The sequence below is a fragment of the Labrus bergylta genome, chromosome 6 (genome assembly GCF_963930695.1).
Source record: "Labrus bergylta chromosome 6, fLabBer1.1, whole genome shotgun sequence".
Lineage (NCBI taxonomy): Eukaryota > Metazoa > Chordata > Actinopteri > Labriformes > Labridae > Labrus > Labrus bergylta.
This window is the reverse complement of record NC_089200.1, coordinates 13,729,199-13,750,475: the sequence shown is the minus strand read 5'-3', so window position 1 is coordinate 13,750,475 and position 21,277 is coordinate 13,729,199.

Sequence of the window (21,277 nt, the reverse complement as noted above, 5' to 3'; positions counted from 1 at the left end):
GAATGTTTGTCAGGTCTTTTACTTGAGAATTAAATTCACAGGATTACATTTGGCATTGAAATCAAAGCTGAAAAATGATACGGTTTATTCTTCGCTGAATGTGCAGGACTCCACAAAGGGTGAATCTGTCTTTGGCTCTGAATATCCTTACAAGCACAATAAAGTTGGTCATAGTTTTAAAAAAGTTGACTGTGTAAAAACATGGTCTCAGTGATGTCACCTACTGGCTCAGTTATAAAAAAAACAAAAAAAAAACACCCCCATAGAGTTTTTAACCAGTAAAGAAATTAGCCACAAAATGTTTACTTTTGCTGAAAAAACGTAGAATCAAAATAGGCTCCAAGGGCGATTCTTTGGCCTTTGCATCCAGCCTCAAGTGGAAGCTCAAGGGGCTGCAGTTCTTTATGCCTCGTTTTCATTTGTCATTATTAAAGTTTCCGTTTGTTCTGGCATGACTATTGTTCTCATGCTACAACACCCATCCGTTTGCCACTGAGCAAATTCTACTAAAATGTTTTTAAAATCCCTCTTCTACCTTCTGAATAGACTGTTTCCAATGCATAATTTACCTGATGTCCTCCACATAAAATATAAGCTTTAAATACCGCTGAATCTTTCATGATGTATTAGAGGCAGCATGTGGATTACATCACTTCTGAATGTCACCGGATTTGCCATTATACATTCAGGTCCATTAACTGCTGCTCTAAACAGAATCACAAAAAAAGTGTCTTCTCTCCCACCTTGTTACCACACTTAGATCTCTTTTTATTTATAGCTCCACCTGCTGTTTGTTTTCTTGTAATAGGAAATGTGAGGAGGACACGACAAAATAAAGATAACTGTAATGGGTTTCGTTGAACATGATAGCCGTCGTCTGTCAGCTTGTAATAAACAAGGCAGTCAGTGTAAAAACATGGACAGATATTGCCCCTTGGCTTGCTCTACTTTACAGGTGATTTCTGGATAATTGGCCCGCCAATGAATTGTACCCACAATAAAAAAAAAGCATCAGCTTGCCTTGTAAACCTCAAACATTGTTATTTTCCTTTGGAAAAGTGATCTGACTGGTTTATGCCTTGCACATGCTTGTAAAAAATCTGCCATTTAACCTCCCTGAATCTCCATTTTGTCCCGAAGCAAGATGGAGCTCAGGGTTGAATAACAGTGAGCTTATTCTCTACACATCCTATCCTACACGCCGGCTGCTGAATTATTCAGCTGTTTGTACCTGTGAGGCAGCCGGCCCTGTTAAGGGCTGCCCTGGTATGATCTATAATTAAATATAATGCAACATGAAAGTGCATAAGACATGAGACTGGGGTTTGGACAAGTCACTCAGACTTCCGTCTCGTTATCCATTTTTTGAGGGTTCATATGCTGACTGCAGCTGTTTGTGGAGTATTTATTTTAGCTTTTTTTTTTTTTCTAGCTTTGTGTACATATTTCTTCCCTCCTTTGCTTGGCTTCTTTCCTAGGCAGTGGTCTTGAATGTTTGCGATCTGTAGTTGACATTATGGGGGCAGTAAGATCAAGTCTTGTTTGACTATGCTATTATTGTCCTGCTCTTCTCCAAGTACACAGTATTACAGCCAATAGGGCCCCTGTCTCTTGCAGTTTGTTTGTTCTGTTCCCCCTAGCAGCTCAATGGTAAAGCCTTTGAAAGCTCACACTCAGAAATAATCCTGCGGTGCATTTAGAAATATGACCGTAACAAAACAGTTTGCAGGCTCTTAAAAATTGACCATAAGAGATACTTAAAAGTCAGCATCCGTGCCTTGTTCACTGCATGCGTCCAACGCTCCTGGAGGTCGATGCAAACAGCACAACATACAGAAGTGGACGTTTTTAAGAGATTTTAGAAACATTGCCAAACTAAGACTGTGAGGGGGAAAAGTTCAAACAGTTATGGACATTTATTAAATGAGAAAATCTCAGTTGATGTTTAAGGCCTTAACCTAGCTCTCTCACACACACAGACACACACCACAGTAGGATCCTTGCATCTGTCCAAATGTGAACGGTAATATCTCCACTTTGCAGGCGGCAGTGGGGAGGGAAGGCTTAGCGGCTTGCTCACTTTCTTCCTTCACTGGCTGTGAAGTGGAGTCTGAGGTGTCAGGAGTTTTTTTTTTTTTCAGCCCCCCCCTTCCTTCCTCTCTCTCTCCCTCTCCCTCCCTCTCTCTCTCTCTCTCTCTCTCTCGCAGTCCTTTCACAGCGAGTACGTCTCTATAGTGGTTGAGTCTGTGCTTTACAGGGAACACTGCGAGCGCCTGATAAGAGGCTGAAAGCAGATATATACATCCTGGAGTGAGCCACAGATACACAGTCGGGGGAGACAGTAAACAGATCACAAACATTATGTTTCCCTGATTTACATGTGGCATATGATACAGAGGTGTAAGCGCAGAGTGATGGGTAAACGCTAGCTAACTTCCATCTTCGCACCCCTAAAAGCACAGTTAAGGGAAGGGAATCATTCGCAAGGGTGCGTTTGAGCAAAATAATGCGATGCCATAACATGTCTCACTTTGCTCCCAGCCAAATTGAATTGACCCTTCCATCAATGTTGTGCCAGGAAAATTATAAAAATAATTTCCGTCCACAGGCAATATAAACAGAGTGAGTGTTTATTCCCTGCAGCTGTGTGCTGGGAGTATTTGGAGAGTTGCATCCCCCCCTAGACAAGCTTTTACCTCTTCCCCTTACAAAGACCCAGCAATTACTCTGGTTTGCTGACACCCTGAATACCAACACAACAATGCCTCTTCTCCCTTTCTCTCTCACACACACATACACACACCATCTTACGACCACCCTCCGCACCCAAACACCCCTCACACCCCTCTCCAAGTACAAAGTTGCCCCCATGGTTGCTATGACTACAGCAGGAGTTCATAAATCCAAGCGCAGAGGGACCCTTGATTCCTTCAAATTATCTCTTTTTTTTGGGGGAAGAGGGGAGGGGGGGGTAAATGAAGGGGGGGAGGTTGGGGGTGATCTATGAAGGATTTGGATGAAGGAGGTAGAGGAGGACATTGCTCTTTCCCCTCTTTTTCCTCCGCCACGTTCTCGGCTGCAGCAGATGGTGCCGTGTGGCTGTGCCATGCCACCTTCTGAGGAGGGCTGCCATAAGGAGGCAGGTTAGTCGGAGATTTGGGGTGACGGTGTTTGGCAGGGGCTACAAAGAGAAGATGAGGGGAGGGAGAAGGCGCTCTGTGCCGCAGGCTGACACAAAGGTAAGCTGCTGTTATGTTTCTGTCTCTGTGATTTAGTGACCATGTGGTGAAGGGAGTGGAAGGTGAAGGGAGTGGAAAGTGAAGGTAGCTTCAGGGGTTCAGTGACATCAGACTGTTTAAATTTGATGAAAAAGTATATTATTAGTTACGTCATTCAGTTAAAGTCCTTAAAACATCCCATATCCAAAAAAAAAGTAAAAGATATATTTGGAGCTTTTTATACCTTTACTTGAGAGATAGGACAGTGGATATAGTCAGAAATCAGGTGGAGAGAGAGAGAGGGAAATTACATGCAGGAAAGGAGCCACAGGCCGGATTGGAGCCATGGGCCTCTATACATGAGCCGTGCAAACTAACCACTAGGCCACCAGCACCCTCTTACGCATTTTTTAAAATGAATTCATGTTAATTTCATATCAATTCCTCTATGAGCTATAAAAGTACACCATGCAGACCATCAGCTACAAGACAAGACTATTTCATGATAGTTACTTTTCAAGCCTGTTCATGCTTGATGACAGACAAATCAATTTATCAAAAGTGAATGAATTTATATATTTCAAGAAAAAGAGTCAAAGAGAGTGATATGTTGTCAGTGAAAAGACAGCAGGAGGATTTATTATTACAGAATGATATAATTCACACATAAAGGAGAGCATCAGCAAAGAGATGAACTGCTCTGTCAGCAGGCTTAATCAACACAAGTCCCTTTTTTTAATAATTCTTGCAAATAAATAGCTTCTTCACATCCCTGCCCAACTTCTGACTTTGGAGTGACATTTTTTAAACTGTACATTGTAAACATTATGATGCTATTCATTTGTAAATCAGCTCAAGTGGTTTACAGCTCAAAGGAAAGTTTGTAGAAATACTAAAACTCAGAGGTTTAGGTTGTGCATTATTTTCTTAGACTTCATCAAGGGTTTGTAATCTGCTTTTTACACTTCTTTGTAATCATCAAAGAAGGACGCAATAAGGATCGGCATGATGACATCATCGGTGACAAGATGTAAGACGGCGAAAGGATGTCGCCTGAGTCACAAGGGGCAATGTGGGTATAGTTTGAGACACAAAAGACAGCTCATAATGTATCAAAAACGTGTCCTTGATGGTTAAGCTCACAGGGTGAAGGATGGTTGTGACTCTGATAGAGACTGTATGCACATGTATGCACATTTTATTTTGCAAATTAAAAATATGCTGCAATCATTTAGCTGGAATTAAAAACATAATTTGAAAATGTCCAATTACATCCAGTCTGACATCCTGAGCCAGGGCACGACATGACAGAGCCTTGGTGAGAACATTGTGTACAGGCCTTTGCATGAGCGGTTGGATGGGTGGAGGGGTTTTAGGGGTGGGGGGGGGGGGGGGGGGGGTGGACGAGGGTTGCTGGGGGTCATCTGCCTGAATACTCCTGCTCACATCCTGGCATGCAGTAGCTGCCTGTCTCCCTCTCGCTGTCACATGCAAACTCTCATGTGCACATTTAGCCTCCCGCATGCATTTAAACCCATCTGCAGAGCGTCCCTTCTGCACGTTAACGGCATAATCGCTCCAAAAATAAATAAATAAAAAGATGGAACACACACAACTGAGGCCCAGGATGCACCACCACACACATGCACACATAAACACTGGCATTACATCACACTCTGTGCATTGTATGCACCAATACACTCTTAAACACACACACACAAATGCACACACAGACACACCAAGCCCTCAGAATCTGTGGCCTGGAAGAATGGAGGCAGTGTGCAGCCAGGCAGCCTGCAGACAAGGGCAGGGACGGCGTTCTTCAGGGGTATGCTTGTGTGTGTGGATGTGTGTGTGTGTGTGTGTGTGTGTGTGTGTGTGTGTGTGTGTTCGTGTAGGTGCATGTGTGAGAGAGAGAGAGAGGGAGAGAGAGAGTATGTAGGGTGTAAGGAGGGCCTGGAAATGTGGGTAGGTTTTGGGAGGGGCCCTTTCCCATATGTCTGATATGCATTCAAGTAAAAAGAGTCCCAAATAAATCAGAGACATTATGGGAGCTTCATTATCACAAACTAGGAGATCTGTTGTCACATCTTACAGCACAAAGCCGGTGAAGGAAGTGAGTTGATCCTTACAAGCCAGTTTGGGAATAAATTATTAAAATCACGGATGTTTCCGAGCTAAATTTAGCAGCTCGTCTAAAAGCAGCACTCAAAGGATTACAACAAAAAAGAGCTGCTTTTAAAGAAAGACTGAGTATAAAATGAAAAGTCTGTCATTGTCTGCAAAGCTTCTTGTCAGCTGAAACTCCACCGGACTTCACAAAAACAGCGAACACAGAAAATAAATACCAATCTAACCGTCTTCTTAGCCTTGGGGAAAATATTGGAAATGCTAGTTAGATTTTTAAACACATACTGCAAAGATCTACTGTAATACTTTTTTTTGTAAAAACTACCTGGACAATACTCATTCTGGGTTTTCTTCTTTTGCAGATTTAAAAGAAAAAGAAAAGACAATCAAAAAGGAGGACACTGACAGACTGTCTTTTCTGAAAGCCTAAAACTTACTTATCTAATATAATTTAAGTTTGGGTGAACTATGCCTTTAAAATCTTTCTTTTGCTGTGCTGTTTTAGAAGTTCCTTAGAGTCAGCTTCTTAACCTGTCACAGTTCTGCTTCAACATTTAACAGTGATTAAGATTATACAACCAAATCTGACTTCACTATGTGAGTGTTTCTTCTAACTTTTAAGCCATTTAGCTGACACTCTCATCCGAAGCTGCTTACGCTGTGCGAGCAGGTAGAGTGGTACTGTGTTTTTGCTCGAGGGCATGTCAGCAGGACACTCATCACTTCATCTCACAGGACTACAATATGATGTTTACAGCAGATTACACCGTTTTCTGACCTATTTCTATCCAGATGCCTTTTGTTTCGAGCTCCATAAAAACATACGCAGCGAGGCATCCTCCACAGCTCATCATTCTTATCACATATATTGATTAATAACTTCTTCACAATTGATGTTCAACGTAAGAATATAAAGTATACAGGCTGGTTAAAGTGGGGGCTTTTATTTGGTGTGGTGTTGGGCAATGCTTCAAAGTTCACAGGTTTCAATTTGTGTAAGAAAACCACCAAACTGCAGCTGTTCTCTGTACAGCCACGGTCTCTTTATGCTGCCTCTATTTTTCTCTTTTATTTTGAACTTACTGCATTTTACTTCCTTTAATCATCATCAGTTTTCCAATTTCAATGCAAAAAAGAGGAAATATTTGACTGAAATAAAGACACACAGGGTCTGCTAAAGGCCGTTGTTTCCTCAAAGGGAGGGGGAGAGACTGTGTGTGGGAAAATTCTGAGCGAACCAATAAACCCTGATTTTCCAACTTGTACCAAACACTCTGAGAAATGATGTGGTTGTTTTTTCCAAATTGCATGTTCCATCACTCCAGTAAGGGCAATTGTCACCAGAAGATGCATGAAATTATTTCGAAACATTGAATTAAAGGTATAAAGGTATGAATATAAACTCTTTAAGGTCTTTGCTGCATGTGCTATGACGCCGAACGCACCTTTGTAAGAAGGCTGTCACATCCATTTGCACTACTGCGTCCAATCATTCTGCCATTACGCCTCATCGTTTCGCTCACCGCTCTTTTCCTTTCCTCCCTTTCAACCATCATTTTCCTTTCAGAGAGGCAGCTGTGAATGAGTCTGCATGTGAAGGTTTAAAGTGTGTTAGTGTGTGCGTGTCAATGGAGAGAGAGATTGAGATGGAGAGAGAGAGAGAGACAAAGAGAGGGAGAGGGAGGGAAGTTTGCCAACTAGCCCTCTCTTTTGAAAACCCAGAGGGCCCGGCTGACTGCTGTCTCCAACATGGCCGCTGTAAATCAGTGTGAGAAGGAGCTAAGTTAATTGCACAGGCGTTTATGAAGGAGAAAGCCTTGATTTACTCCAAAAGCTTTACATCTCCCCTGTGGATGTGGAGTGATGAAAGGAGTGGAGCAGGGAAAAGGAGGGGGGGGGGGGGGAGCGGTATGGTGGTGTTCGGGACAGGGGGAGCACATGGGGGCTGTGAACAAAGTTCACTTGCATTCACTTGCAGCATTTTAGATAAGCTGATTGGTAAACTAGATTGTGGTTGGATATGCATCTATTGCCTTGGGAACAATTATTAAAACTTGTTAGAAGTCAGGCTGACTTCGGTTCAGAAGGGAGATTTTCATTATGGAGTCATTTAAGGGAGCAGCACAAATAAAAGGAATAGTGTGTATACAACTTTGCATACATTTGCATAATGTAAATACTACGTAACAATTAGTTTCAGTGTATGCATCTTGCCTTCAAGCATCAGAAGAGTTTACATATAAATGCCCATTTTCTAACCATAACCTATGCAGTTCAGTGTAATTTAGCGCTCAGCGTCCTTAGTGCTCTTGGCATCAGCTGGTCGCTGCCCAAACAGCGTACTTGCTTGACTTTTTGAACACCACCATGGTCGTCAATGTCACTTCTCCCTCACCTACATATCAAAATCAAGAAGCGGTGGGACTGATATCAACTACCATTGCAGAGATTAAACTAGTATGACTTGACTTTACGAGGTGTCGTAAATTCCTTCACATTAGATTGTATCTGTTTTTGGTGGAGATCCCTTCAATTAAAGCGAACATTAGGCACATGGAGCAAATTAAAGCAGACCGTACGGTTAAGCGTTGGTGGTAAACTCTTTAGAAATTGAGGTTATGAGTGCTGCCAGCACAAGAAAAGTCGTTATAGACGCAGGCCCGAAAAGTCAGTTAACTGATCATGTTCTTGTTATGATAAATGAATAAGTTTTAATACTTCAACGGATTGTTTGGTTCTTACGTGTATGAGCTGTGTACATGGTGTTGTAACATTTAACCCCAATTACTGACAGCAAGTTAAGCAAATCGGCAAGCAAATAAGATCAGGTATTTTCATTATAGTTTCTGTTAAAATGCCCTGACCTTTTCTGCATTTCAACAAACAGGTGAAGTTATTTGTCACCTGCTTGCTCATTTGTATTTCATTTTCTGAAGCAGAAGACCTAAGTGATGCCATAAAAAGCTCATCATCATAATCCCCTCTGCAGGACCGCAGGACCATTATATCAGCAGAATGTTTTGCATCCCATCAGCAAGTTTCTTGCTTTCTTTTCATTCGTGTTTTACACTTACACAACATTTAAAAACATAACAGCCCGCTATGACAAACTTGACTCATCTGCCGCTACACCAACTGAATATGTAGCCTACATTTCCCAAAAGAGAGGCTTCACAAACCGTTTTCAGTATGCAGCAGTTGTGTGTCACTGTCCACAGTATGACTTTTGACACTGACGCAGTATGCTGACTCTAGAAATAAATCCTTGCTCTCTTAATTCTTATTTACACTGGGTATGTACTCCACTAACAGAATATACAGTGATGATATAGCTACATGTAATGATACACCTCCAATCAAAAATCGGCAAGAAAATGCAATGTTCTTAAGAACTACAGGCTATTTTAAACTTTGTCATGGGTTTGCGTTAATGTCTTACACGTTGGCAGCCATTGTGTGAACATTCGGTTACACAGGCTGTGCATCCAAATGAGTGGTAACAAAATAGATAAGAAGATGTGCTGACCTGCCTAAAGAATTCAAAGTGTTTCCATGCTCTCGGAACATCTGTTTTATCCACAAAGAGACAGATTAACACCTTCCTTCACTTCTTCTTTTTCCTCCACAAGTCCACATTTCGCAGTGCCAGCTAGTGTCTACCTCATGAGCTTCTTTCCTGTGTCATGATGCTATCAGGGTTTCTACTGACGATTTGGCAGCTGTGTGATACATAAAGCCCCCTCACATACATTTGCACAAACACACGTAGTGAAGAAGGAGGTGGAAGTGGTGAGGAACCGTTGAGGCCGTGGTTTTGAAGGAAGGCCTATGTGGCAGATGATGGGAAACATTCGTTACAGTAGGGGAGATTAACTACAGCCCAGGCAGAGGAAGACAGAATATTTGAGAATCAAGGAGGCCTTTCTTGTAGATATACCATGGAAAAAAAAGTAAGAAGAGTAAAACAGAGAAATAAGATGCTTTACTTTCACCATGTGTTTTACTTTGGCCTTTTGATCAACAATAACAGAGATAAATGTTCACTTTTTTCAAATTTGAAACGGAGCATTTTTCTCTGTGTATTAAGACTTATGCAGACCACAAATGAAGGCCCAGGTGGGTTTACTTCACATTTTGTGGGTCAGTAGACACCCAGATTACCCAAATATAGGTTAAAAAACACTGTAAAGGTGGATTTTTCATAATACGTCCCCTTTAATTGTTTGAATTGAACATATTCTAAATGTTAACACTTATTAACCTGAGCCATCAACACCCTAGTTACATGTTAAACATATTTTTATATCGAGAGAAGTTTGACAATAGATTTGTATAAAACATGGCCTACAAGCTGCCTATACAAACAGTGTCAATACTGTTTGAATTTAGTGTCATCATTATTGCAATATGAGCAACTGCAATAAACACATAACTATATTCTAAATTTATTACAATAAATAAGAAAAACTATTTTAAGTATATAAACTACGCTTTGTCACTTAGCATGTGTACATTTAGCTGGGTATAATGGCCATGTTTTCACACCTTTTCCTTCCAGCCAGATGAAGCTGAAGTTAACTATTTGCTACCCTCAGATTATTTAAGTGTCACTTTAGTGCTGAAAAAAAACAAAAAAAATGTGTTTCATTTTGGATTCAGGAGTAGAGGGACATGTGACTATCACAGGTATTGTGTAAAAAAAAAAGAAAAGAAGTAAGACAGACACAGATAAAGTAAGATACCTGGACGTAGACGCAAATATTCACTCTTTACATTCTGTTTATTCATCCCACTTCATACTGTCAACACAATAGTGAACAATGTAATCACATCACATTTTTTTTAATCAAATCTTATCAATCAGGCCTACCGCTCATGCTACAGGAAATGGGTTTCATCAAATTGAATTAAGAAAATTAAGGTGCTGCATGCACGATGGCCGATGTTATGTTTCTCACGTGTCATCCCCCATATTAAGGGTTGGACAAGCAACATTCAGTCATTTACTATTCTGTGATTGAGTGCTGTCAGATGGGGCCCCCTTAGGGAGGTTTCCGACTGTCATTGCAAATTTTAGCAAATTTTGAGCCACAGTTGTGGTTTAAAGTTTTCGACCCTGGAGGGCCCCCTACTGGCCTGGAGCCCCAAGCAGTTGCCGACCAAGCTTGCCTGTTGACAAGCAGTGCCTCAGTGCACATGTTAGCTGGAAGATAATCCCAAAGTACTTAAACAGAACATCTTTACAGATTCCGTGTGAGGCTTTTGCCATTGTGGTTCACCTGCAACTTGAACAACCGGCGCTGATCTCCATTTCTACTGCAGCAAAGGAATAATAAACACTATCGCTATAAGAGAAAAAAAAAAAGCTGCAGAAAACAACCGTTATCTTTCAGATAGTAATTAACTCCCCAACTTGTATCATGTATTTCAAAAGTATGGACGCAGCTTTCTGTCAAATTGTAATTTTTTTTGTTAAAGAAAAGTCTTACATCATTCCATGGCATATTAAAGCTCCTTAGTTAGCTGTCATTATGTGCAATAAATCACTTTTTAAACGAGAGTTGTCACTTTCTTGCCGTGTTCGATTTGTCTTTGTCGTACAAAACTCTTCAAGTGCCTCTTTTATACGGTGCAGTGACCTCAATAGAGAAATCTGCAATCCTCCCTCCACTGCTTAGCGCTCCTGTTCTCAGGTGCTTCAATCCCTTTAGTTTTACTCCAGAGGGGATTTAAACGGCATGAATATGGATGTGATGATGATGAACCCCGATGATGAAGGTAGTTTGGTCTTCTTTCAGATAACACTAATCGCATTTGGAGAGCGTGGAGGCAGAGCTAGGTGTAAACTTGGCCAACGGCATTATGTGGATGGGGGTTGCAAGGTATGAGTGAAGGTGCTTTAGTGTAGGTGTGCGTGTGTGTGGGGTTGTGCGTGTGTGTGTGTGTGTGAAGATGTGTTAGGAAATCACTGGGAGCAGCCTTGAAACACTTCCCCTGAGAGAAAGCAGTGGGTGAGGTGCAGGATGTTATCTGAGCACACGTAATCCCAAACTAGGGATTGATCTTTTGACTCCTCCCTCCTTACTTATTTCTTCCTCTTCCTCTTCCTCCTCCCCCTCCTCTTCCTCTCCTCATCCTGGAGTTTTTTCTTTTCTGGTTCCATTGAACATTGCTTAGTGCTGACGATGCGGTGGGATAAGAGGTTATAATTAGCCTAGATATCCTTGTTCATATTCAAATTTCCCATCTAATCTTGCAATGGATTTCTAACGAGAACACGGGATTGGCTTGTCAGTAATCCATCAATAGATGCGATAGCTAACGTCACCTAGCAACAGAATGAATCAAATGTAACCCGACTCAGTTCAATTTGAGTGTCTCCACTGCGGGCTCTGCATCAATGACTGTACTTCTACCTGCCCCTATACACTCTTGGTAAGCCAAACTCGTTAAAAAGTTTCGTCTTTGATCTTTCAAGCACGTCACATCCCACGTTATTCTTATATTAGACATGATGTGTTTTATTCTTCAAGTGGAGAGGTGAACTTTCCCGAGCTTTGTTCCTGAACCAGACATCGTGCATGTGTATACTCTTGTTTAAAGTTAATCTAAAAACTGAATTTCTCCTTACATTGTTTACATTAATTCAAAGATAATGATAAAGTGACAATTTGAGACATTTTCCTCACTTTTTGAAAGGGAATTGAATTCCTTTCTGTCAGAGTTTTTGGCATCTAAGATGTAAGCCCGTGTGTAGTTTACACAAAACTTCTGTGGTTCCTTACTAAGTACAACATGTCACTACTAGTTACTTCAATGTTCATGCAATAACACCCCCCCCCTCTCCCCCCATCATTGAACCCAGATATTGGTTATGTAATTTTTTATAGGCAAACATCCTTTTAGAATGGGGAGGTTTCATACTGTGTTTCTTAATTCATAATTCATTTATAGAATGGCATGACAGTGCTGGACCAAACAATAAAGGCCAATGCTGATGAGATTTTCGTTTTCTTTGTGTAGTATAATATATTATATTGTTAACAAAAGATCAGAGAAGAACATATGGCGGACAGAAAACATAATGAAGCGCTTCCATTACATGCACGGAGATCGCACTGATTGCGCGTTGTACACTACGTGCTGTGTCTGTGGATATAATGGTCATCCTCCCTTTGACTCACTCATGGTGAATTTTCCTCACATTTCCTAGTGCGTTTTCACATCGGCTAACCCCCGACTTCACGCAGAAAATTTAGCAAGGACTGGCAGGAAAGTTGGAGAGTAAAATGTGTCTAGTTTGCGTTCTCACATGCTGCTCAGCACAAAAATGTAAGGAAGCTTTGTGCACGTGTGAAAGAACCATCGAACTGATCACACAAATACTTTTCAGAAAACCACACAATCTTAATAAGTAATCGGGTAATTCAATTTTTGTTCAAGGCAAAATGCATTTCAATATAATCATGCAAACACACCTACAGTCTACTAGTTTATCCTTAACATTTTACCATATTCCGTGCCAATATCAGGCCAGTTTTATTCAGCACAGCCCTGACTTCTCTCTGAGGCAGGGGTTGTGTCACAAGGATGCAGTGAAGCTTGCTTGACGTGTATATATAAAAAAAAATAACTCTGCTCCACTCACCTCAGGGTGTGTGGTGCATCCATGGCGTATGGCCTACATGCTCGCTCAAGCATAAGCTGATGTAGCCTCTGCCTCCCTGGTGCTGCAGCTCAGAGTTTGTCATTTATCTCAGATGGGTTTTTATAATGCGCTGGAAGAAAATGCAATGTTTTCCGACGGGGGTCAGGCAGTGGCGATCTTAATGTTTATTTGTATGCATTGCACGAATTAGAGTTACCTCCTGTGTTATGCTTTTTGGATTCAAGGCCTTGATGAGAACAACTTTGGATATATTTGCTAAACCGGAATGAGATTTTTTTTGTAGTTCTCCCATAATAAAAACAACCACTACTGAGGGTAGTGTAGGGTAGCAAGAAGAGGCCAAAGACAACATTTGATATAATCTGTTCTGCTCTTAAAATGATGAATTAGTAAAATAAGATTCTTAAGTAAGAGTATTAGGTGTGGTCCAACGCTGGCGCATAATGGGGAGAAGGGTGTGACACAAAAGGGACCACAGGGCATAAATTATTTCTCTAAGAGAAAATAGTCTGCTGGTTATGGGGGAAAACAAGCAGCAAGAACTTTTACATGACTTGGTTTTCCTTTTTTCCCGTCTCCTCTACAACACATATCTACAAATATCTTTTAAAAAACCTTGATGTTTACTTGTTTTTTCTTTTAAATGTACAGCAACTTTTCAACCTGGACATGCATTTCCAGGACGTTTGTGTATGGAAAGGTTTTTAGTTTTCTCCTTTCAGTGTCGCCCTTGTAGTGTGAGCTCAAATGTGCCACAAGGCAATACTCCATCTTTACTCTACTTGTTGAAAAATGTAGGGCTAATTTGCACAGAGATTTGTTTTAATTTATTTATTTCACATATATCCTGCCCAGCTCTTGAAATCTGTCAACAGGCCTTTTGAAAAGGATGGAAGTTATTTCCTACATACAACAGATAACAAATTAAACTCCCAATAATAAAAGATATATTTTTTTCTTCATGTCTTTTCAATTCATAGCCAGTTTTTTCATCATTCAAGGCCAGTTTTTATTGTATAACCATTATCTGATCTTGCCGACATATTCCAGCAGATCAACCTGATGCTAAAAGCTCCACCCTTCCAGTCCTCCAAGTAGGTCACAGCATCCACTAAGAATTATTAACAAATGCCAATTGGCTGATGTGATGTAAACATGACGGGATGGCTTCATGGGTATAGAAGCTTTTTTATAATCACAAGGTCTCGTGTTTTCTTTCTTCCTCAGATTCAGTTGATTTGAGGACTATAACTATACACCTGCTTCAGTACCAAAAAAGTCCCCCTGAAGAACGACATCATGCTAAAGTCTTGCATACAAAAAGACATAACATGCTGCAATGATTCCATCAATGCCGTCAGATATATTGAGTTTGTCATGAAGAGACCAAAGCAAATTTGAGCGATTGTTTCTTGAACCATATAGTCTGTCACAGTGTTCACTATTTGTTCCTTCTGGAATCAGCATGATGAAAAGTCCACATAGACAGAAGCCACCTTGTGACATGGACGGTGCCAGCTTAAATCTCATTCACCCGTTGATTGACAGCAACGACATTTCACGGTTGGGAGGCATTCGCTCTCACTGCTTTGTCTCAAGCTTGACCTATCGGCATGTCCTTCCCCCCTTGAAGTGTTTGAACATTCCTTTCTTTGATGTTTCATGTCATCAGTTGGATATGACTTTTATTCATGCTGATTTTTAACTGTAATAGGTCAGAGAAGATAAAAATGGTAGTTGAAACAACAAATTGATCAGATCAGTGGCTTGGGGCGCTGGTGGCTGAGTAGTAGTTTTTGGGCCCCATAGACAAACGCTGTAGTCCTTGAAACGGACTGCCCGGGTTTGAATCGGACCCGTGACTCCTTTTGCACATGTCATTCCCCACTCTATCTCGCTCCGATTTCCAACTCAATCCACTGTCATGTCTCTCAAATAAATTCACAAAAAGCCCCCCTCAAAAAATCAGTTCGCCTAATCTCACACTCTCATATTATAAAAGTACTAAACACGTTTGGTAGCAAGCATACACGTACAAAGTACTACAAAGTTCTTGAACAATAATTCTGCTTTTAGCAGTTAAATCAGTTATAATAGGTGAGCAAAGAAAATGTAAGTTTGTGGTACCACTGCACTTTATTTACCTTCTTACAAACATAACCCAAAAGTCTTAACTTAACAGAAAAATCACTTGTACTAAATTCTGTGTAGCTAAAAGAAAACTACTTTAAAAATGCTTCAGAGAGGGCTAATTGAAACTACCAGAATGGCAAAGACGGCCTAATCATTTAATTTAGGCAACAAGCCCACAACAATAGGCAGAACGGTATTGGCCTGCACAGCTATGGTAACAAAATCTAACTTGGTTGGTTGTGTGAAAACCTTCTGTTTGGTCCAATCCTTAACAAAACTATTTTGTAAGTCAGACCTTCATGCCTATGCTCCTGATGACAACTGATAGCTGCCATGTTAAGGACTGATAACACTTCAGTGGATAGCAGGAAATCCATTACTTTCACCATCAGTATGCATATGGAGATGCTATAAGTACAAGGACAAAAAAAAGCACCAAAAAGTCTCATACATGGCACAAACTCACTTGTTCTTCACTTTTAGTTTAACACGAATGTCTCATTGATACCCGTTCTGTGCTTAATAGATTTTTTCTCAGCCAAGTTTATGTCAGTCTTGTGTAAACTGTACCTGTCTGGGAGCTCCATGGTTTTTGTTGGGTCTTGCATGAACAATCACAGTTGTAACTGACTGTGAAGTACCGGTAACTGCTGTTGCATTTCAGTTGATAAAGTCAGGTTAGCTTACACTTGTTGTGGGTGAATAATTTTTCAGTGAGGCTTCTGTGTCATCTTTTAAAAACTGAGTTTGGAAACATCTGCGAGGTAAGTTTGCCATTCTGCCGGTTGCAATGCCCTATTTTTATCCAAACGTTTTGACCTGCCAGTGTTACATCTGTGATTCTTACCCGAGGCTTCCTGATTACTGATTCATTCGCAGGCAGCTCATCAGAGCTCCTGTACACGGATCACAGGATAATTGGGTACTGCCAATTATTTTGATGCATCGCATGTGATGTAGGAGAGGTTGATTCTGCCTCTGTCCCTCTTGCAAGAGAGCAACAAATCAATATCCACTCAACTTTGGTCATTATTAACAAGATGTTTGACTCCTGCACGACAACTTGAGTTTATAACAAACCAAGAAAAGTTTTTTTTTCATGAGAAGTACAGGGGTGGGGAAAAGAATTAGGAATTTCATACTCAGAAAACATTTTAATACGAAATGAAAAGCGATACTCTTAAAGAACATCAACTACAAAGCCTGTTTCTTCAACATCAACACAGTCTGGTGATTTTATTTAAAACTTTTAAAACTTGAACACTTGACAGCACACAGACCACAATAATGCAATTAGCTACAGAGATGGCTGAAGCCAAGCCTTCAGTCAGAATTAGAGGATAAATCTCATCCCTGCACTTTCAGAAGCCAAAAATAGGCAACCAAGTCTTAACTGCTGATGTGATATATCTTTGTATCTCAGATAATGCTGTCACTGGCTGTGGATTTCAACACGATGTAAACACATGCTAAATCTATCATAACACGTTGTCAATAAGTCTCGCAAACTGTAATTGTTGAAATTCTCAATAGCAGAATGTGCATTTACATTAAACTTGCAGCTTTTACTCTCATCAGCAGTGTTGCGCATCCTCATTGTTTCATTACCCACATGATCACACGCCTAAACTTTCACACCTTCTCTTTCTGTCTGTCTACACAACTAATATACCGTGTCACAGTCTTTCTTTCCATACAAGTCCATTGAGCATTAAATATACAGATAGGAGCTTCTTCACACTTGTTCTCATCTATATAACTGTGGGTGGGGGGATCAGTTTATATATAAAAAACATGATACTTGGACTATGTCAAAAAGATAGTGTGTTTCCTGTGCTGTTTTTTAAGTTCTTTCTTTTTCATTTTCGTCATGTCTCTGAGCAGTATCTGGGTCCTGCAGGAGACTTAATGGAGTGTGTCTTTTTCCAGGCTTCGGGAGACTACTCCCTGCTGTTAATGCAGTGAGAGAGGAGCAGAGGAGCGACCGGGCGAGCAAAGTCAGCCGCCGCCTCACACCAGGTGACTGACTGAACGAACTTCATCGTGTGCAGTAATAACACAGCATCAGGGGCTTAGGATGCTGGGCTTGCAGAACACTGGCATTGGTAATGCTATTTCGTGTTCAGAATCTCATTTCATATCTGAAAAACTCCACTGTCCCATTTACTTCCTCCGTGCCGTCTGAACTATCGCTGCACTTTGTGCTCTGTCTCTCTGGTGAATCATCTGTTCACAAGTGTCTGGCTTTGCTCTCTTTTTAGCAGAGTTTGCAAAGCATGGTTGATACACTACATGAAAATGCTGTGTTTTAGAATGTAATAGATTTGTTTGGTTATAAAACATGGTTTCCTATGTGTCCACACGGCGGGACAGATGAAGGCAAAAAAGAGGTGTTGCTGTTAAGAGTTTCAATATCTAGCAGAGCCAGTTTGTTAGGGCTATATAATCCTTGCTTTTACTTTTTTTTACAAAATAAGATTCACATTTTTGAAGAGCTTAACAAGGGAAAAACTCATGTACTGTAATTATGAACATGCTACAAAAATAGTTAAAATGTACGTGTGGTATGGGTCTGACTATATAACAGCTGCTGCAAATTTGCTCCAAAGCTTCTCTTACAAATCTTCTACACTACTTGCAGCTTTCATTATTTGTGTTTATGTACTTTTCCTCAGAAGTATTTAACACAAAAAAACCTGTGTTTTAGTCCTAAAATGTCTGTCATACATTTTTAAAGCAGCATTTTTTTAAACGGCGATGTGGAATTAATTGGATGTTAAAAGACACATGCAACAATACACCGATGATGTGTAGACATCCATTTCTCTTGCAAAATATCCTTGACCATTTCTTAAATTTACACATTAAACTCATGTCACAGGCTTCAGTTTGTCTTAATGTTGGCTCGGGATGGGTTCCTGGTGACATTCCTTTTTTTTAAAAACCTGAACTATAGTCCTCGTGTAAACCACATTGCACTAAAAAGATGAGCGGCATGGTCAATGTTAAAGCAAGTTTAAAAAATTGTAACTCTAATTTATGGCAGGAAAAGTAGGTGCAGGTAAATTCCCTCTGTAATACTATAGCATGTTGGTGTTATAATTAGCTATACTTACCACATAAATACTGCAGCAGTAAGGAGACAGTCTCCCTTAAAGAGCCCATATTCTGCCCTTTTTGAGGTTCGTATATTTAATCTATGTTCCTACTTTTGTACGTTCACAATAGCTAAAGTCCGAAAAAAGTGTCTGTTTTCATGTACTGCTCCTCCTTGCTCCCTCTACGCTCTGAGTCAGTCAGCTACACTCTGTTGAGCCCACACTGTTAGACCCCACGTCTGCCGATCCGCTCTGTCGTTATTGGTCAGTTGCTCAGCACGCGTCTCGGAAATTTCAGCATGAGCTGCAGGGCTTGCCACAACGAGCCAATGGGCTTAGATCAGTGATCTCACACTGACAATGACGTCGGACTGACACATTTTTATCGAGTGTTACATGCTGCTAATGCTACAGCTAACAGGAGGACGCAGGAGAAGCCGCGTTTCCGCGGACTTTGAATTTTTGCACATAGATGTGCCTAAACATGCACAGGACACTTGGAAAACACACTAAAGAGCATATAAAACCAGAAAAAGTATAATATGGGCCCTTTAAGGAAAACCACAGTATCTGTAGTTTTTGCAGTGGTTTGAAATTACATGAAGGATTATATAGTATAGGTTTAAGTATGCTTTGGATTTTTACCAAGACAGCTCTTGAGGTCATGCATAGAGTACTTTCCTCTCTATTAGGCAACATTGGCAAATACATCTATTTTTAGTAGCAAAACTGTGACATGGAAAACAACTTTTGGACTTTATCCTACAAAGGTTGATACCTCATGCTTTTAGACTTTTTTTTTAATTGAGCTACATTTTGGCTTGTAGCAGACCACTTTTATGTGCTATTCTATATATTCAACAAAACAGCTGACTATGGTTTGCAATTTTATGGTGGTCTTGTTAGCTGTAAGTGGACGAATGCCAGCTACTAAAACATTGTGCTTGAGGAAGATTTTCAATGGTGAGAAACCAGCTAGATGTCTTGGCTGAAATTCAAGCCTTGTTATAACTTTATGGAAACATCAAATGAAATTCTTTGCATGCTGGGATAGCAGCGACCACAGAAAATGTATGGAATTTATTTATAGTCTCAGCCCGCCTTCCACTGAAGCTGGGCTGTGCCTGCTTTTTCCAGATGTTAAATTGAAGCCACGTCAGTTCCCATGTAAAGTTTTTCATTTGACTCAACAGTTTCAGGCGGTGGGAGCGAGCAAAGAAAAAGAAATTGCCTACATATGAAGACTCTATCAAAGCAGCCAGGCAAGATATAGCACAACGCCTCTGGGATGATCACTGTCTGAATTAGATAGAGGTACTTTCTCAGAAAAAAAACGTACAGCCTAAATCCAAACCAGTCTCTCAGCCTCCTTTTCAAAGCTTAAAGTTGATTTGATATAGCTGATTTATAAAGGCTACAAAGAGACCGGAGAACAAAACCAGTTAACCAAGAGGCTGCAAAAATAAACAATAGATTTAGCTCATCCAAACGGCAGCCCCTGCACAGCAAGTGGAAGTCAACAAGGCCCAAGAGAAAAGGGTCTAGGGATCCATTTGGATGTGGGCCCACAGTACCTTTGTATCTGGTTGGCAGGGAGAAGTTGCCCTCCGGCTACTAGCAAAACCACTCTTGCCTTTCCTTTGAGATGCTGCCTGTTGTTGCTGTCTATTTGTGTGGGTAGGGGAGCATGCTAGTGACTCAGGCAGACACTCGTAATTAAGGCCAGCTTCTCAGCCGGATGAGCAGCAAGAGATAATATGGATGTGTACAAAACGACCAACCCCCCCCCCTCCTATTCTCAAACACACACACGTGTGGAAGACTTATGTGACACACACGGTTTGTAGTCATACACAGAGGCATGTGCACGAGATGAAAGCGTAAGAAAATCTCTGTAATGAATTGAATTGAACAAGTAGGACACTACTCATTAGAGATGCATTTGTGTACGTGCGGCGCAGGCATTTCATTATTTTCAGTTGCACAAATTCTGGCACAGGTTGGCGGAATCAGAAGGATATTTTAAAATGTTTTTCAGTTCAGGAAATATGTTTAGCAGTTCGTCAGGATGGGTGCACACCCAAACTGGGTAATAAACATTTGCTTTAAATGGCCTCTGCTGTCTTCATGTTTTTATATTGTGGTGAGGATGAAAAGAAGTTAGAATGTGTTATGTTCAATGTCAAGGGTGAAATTGAGGGCAGAAAGAATGCATTTCTGCTGCGATGGCTTTCAAGTCAGAGGAGACATAAATGGATCAGGGGTGTGAACATGGACTTACACTGCAGAGAAGAAGGCTAAACTGTTCAAATCCAAACATGTATTGTACATTATTCAATGCATTTCAACCTCAGCGATGTGAAATATTAAATGGCTTAATTTGATTTGATAATGTCTGGTAATAGACAAACTTTTTTCGATGGGAGTAGGTATCCAAGCAATTCCAGCAAGACAGAAGTACCCCCACAAAGACCCCAAACGCCTCTGTGGTGTAAATCTGTCATAACTCAATTCCTCCTCTGCTGCCACCTTCCTACCGCTAAACCCCGGTCCACCCTGGTGCTCAGATTGCATCCTTGCTTGGCTGCCTGAGGCTTCATTGAATAGACACTTCCTGTAGTTTAGGGCCGTGATTAACCAGGCCCTTTATGCTCCCAAGCACCCGTCGCTTTTGTCATCAGTACGCCTCACTTCCCCCTCACTAGGAGTTCAGCAGAAAAGGCAACAGAGAGCTCCCAGGCCAAGTCAAACACACAAGCACAATCATGTTAACCCACCATTGTTTCCAACTCTCCTTTGTGGTTACTAAAGAGTAGTAGACTGAGAACCTCATTGCAATAAAGCTCTCAACATGTTTAGAGCCCCATGGCCTCTTTCTGGGGCCGGGGCGTTGCCTCCAATTACGATGCTACTGAAACCCCTCTTCTGTAATTACGCACAAGCCTTCTTCCACATGGCTCTGAAAGACGGCCTTCTACTTTGCATGTGAATCAGCCGAGCGTGTTGTTAAAGTGAGCTTTTGTTTTGCT